The following is a 2917-nucleotide window of genomic DNA, read 5'->3' as shown; positions in this document are numbered from 1 at the left end:
TGAACCTGTACGGGATCAGACGAAACCCCAAGACCACCTCAGTTCCTCTCAGTAACCAGGGCATTCGGCATGAACCCCTGACTTGGACCGTGCCCCACAGGTCTCCAGAGGGGGAACTGGGGCAGACTGCCTTCTCTCACATGAGGTGACCGAGTGACAATTATGAGCCTTTGCTGACCGACACGCAAGAAAAATCCCATTGTACCTTCTTTAGGATGAAAGAGGCTTTATTTGTCAATTTGGCAAAATTGGGCGCCCATGCCTCAGGTGACAAAATGAACCAGCGGGGAGCCCAGCAATGCTTTTCTGAGCATTCTCTATTCTCCAGCTCGCAAGTCCCTCCCCGGGTCCTGATTGACCGAGTACTATCTGACCAATCTACCTCCTTAATTTGAAATTCCTACCTGTGGGACAGAGTCCTTCCCTGCCCCATTCCACACATCAGCTATCACCTGATGGTCTGGTTGCTTAACGACTTCTTAGCCTTTTGTCCCTTTAACTGCTGAAGATGGACCTGTTTGGGATTTCTTTGCCACAGGGAACATTAGAGAGAAGAAAACCTGGCTTAAACTAGGCCCCTGAGCTTTGGGGGAGACTTGTGACAGCAGCAACATTTGACCCGTGTTAACTACTCCCCAGTCCAATTTAAACGTGGCTTCTTTCCACATCACAGACTGGATTGCTTCCCCCTGTTGGGAGCTCTTGGGTTCCTACCTGCCCGTGGTTGCGATGGTAACCATTTAATGATTGGTCTAATGAGTTCATCGTTGATCTCCTCCACTCAAGAGGAGTTGATGATGTCTGATAGCACACCCAGCACCATGCCTACCATGCAGAAGCTTCTTGGGAGCCAGTGATTGGAGGGAGGAGAGTTTAGAATCCATGAGCAGCAGTCGACAGAGACTCCCTCCCGGAGACCCATGATGTCATGGATAGATGAGAGGCCAGACGGGCTGGCCCCAAGGAAGCCGGAGAAGTTTGACAAGGACAATGATCTATCGTGAGAAAACGTCTATCTGCAGTTTTGTTTTCTTTAAGACAGTGTAATTTATTCCAGGCACTGCTCACCGTGGGAGGGGTTTCCAGGGCGTGATTTATGGCACAAAGGGGCATGGGAACTGGGTGGAGACACTCGGAAACATTCTTGGAATGACCGAGAAGCCTCCATCAAATGTATGCGCATGGATGCTGCAGTCCAGTGGCCAGGATACAACACCACCTCAGGGAAGTCTTACGAGAAGGCAGGGCTTTTATTTTGGTAAGGTGGGCAGGGAGTCCGGAAGACCAAAGAAAAAGTGATGTCTTTGAATGACGGTATTGTGGGAGCATCTTAAATAGTCCATGGGAGCAAATCCGTGTTGGTAAAAATGTAGACAGAATGCTCCTTGGAAGCTCGGATGGGGAGACTTCCTTTGGATACTTGGTCAGGAGCGACGGGCCCCTGGAGAAGGACGACTGTTTGGGAAAGCTGAGGGTCAGCGCCGAAGAGGAAGACCCTGGATGAGAGGGACTGACCCAGTAGCCGCCGCCATGGGGCTCAAACATGAGAACAGTCTGAGGTTGGGGCAGGACCAGGAGGTGCTTGGTTCTGTGGGACTAGGGGTTGGAACCGGCTCGATGATGCCTAGCAATTTCTACCATTGTTCACTCGGTCACTCAACAAGCCTTTCCTGGAGCAGTATCAGAGACACAAGAGCTGGGAAGGTTGGTCTCTTTGTGGGCCTCCTATCTTTATGGGAGGGTGTGGGAGGGATTAACAAACAATGTCATGATATAGTCAGTTAAGAATTATTCTGTCTGTGGTCACCAAGATGCTAAGGTAGCAACCTGTGGGTTACAACCCCTTTGGGGGTCGAAGACCCCTTCGCAGGGGTCACCTAAGACCATCAGTGAGGGCCACCATAACAAGAGGAACTGTATTAAAGGGGCGCGGCATTAGGAAGGTTGAGGCCACTGCTCTAAGGACTCAGGCAAAGGGAGGCTGGTCATGTTGGAGGTGAAGGGGAAACAAAGGTAAAACCATAGCCAATGAGTCGATTCTGACTCATAGCTGAAACCCATAGGGCCTTCGAACCAACAGGGCAGAGTAGAAATGCCCCTTGGGTTTCTCTGACTTTAAGAGAGCTGAAAGCCTCATCTTTCTCCTTGGAACAGCTGGCGCCTTCAAACCATCGACCCTGTGGTTAGTTGCTCAATGTAGCCCACTACACTCCCAGAGCTCTGTCCCTAAACAGGCGACGAGGGAGCTGAGATCGGGAGGTACAAAAGGCTGAACTGTGGGTTTCTGAAAGAGTAAAACTTCATGGGGGGAAAAGGAAAAACAAAAACACTTCGTGGGAGCAGAGAACCTCACCTTCCTCCTGCCGAGCGGCTGGTGATTTCCAACCGCTGAACTTGCGTTTTGCAGGCCAACTGGTAACCCACCTACGAAGTCACCAGAGTTCATTAAACGTAGTATCCCCCCGTCCCTCCCAAAAGTGTGGGTCTCCATAATTGATTACATGCTTAAGAGAGCTCAGTCATTTTGTTACGTGTTAAAAGGGTAGTATGAATATTTGGGGTGTGTTGGTGAAGTGATGGAAGGTCTAAAATGAAATTCACCGGTTTCTTTCTGCTCTTTTGGATTGGGGCTCCTTGAAGACCGAAGCTTACCTCTGTGGCTCGTGCTGTGTCTCTGCCGGGCAGTGCTACCCTCGACGGTTTGGGGCTAAGGCTTGTCTTGCCACGTCTTCCTCTTCCACGTGATACACCGGAGACTTCCCAGGACCCAGGGTCCCCTTGAGCCCCAAGAGCTGTTTGGGGGCCTTCTCAAGATCTCTTTCCATTCAGAAAGTCGTTAACTACAAAACAAACAAAGAATCAAACACAAACCAAGCCCCCTGCCGTCCAGTCCATGCTTACTCACAGTGACTCCACG

Source organism: Echinops telfairi, unplaced genomic scaffold, assembly GCF_000313985.2.
Source record: "Echinops telfairi isolate 266 unplaced genomic scaffold, ASM31398v2 ScPeMD7_36;HRSCAF=134, whole genome shotgun sequence".
Classification (NCBI taxonomy): Eukaryota; Metazoa; Chordata; class Mammalia; order Afrosoricida; family Tenrecidae; genus Echinops; species Echinops telfairi.
The sequence above is the reverse complement of the archived record's forward strand: the minus strand, read 5'-3'. Positions refer to the sequence as shown.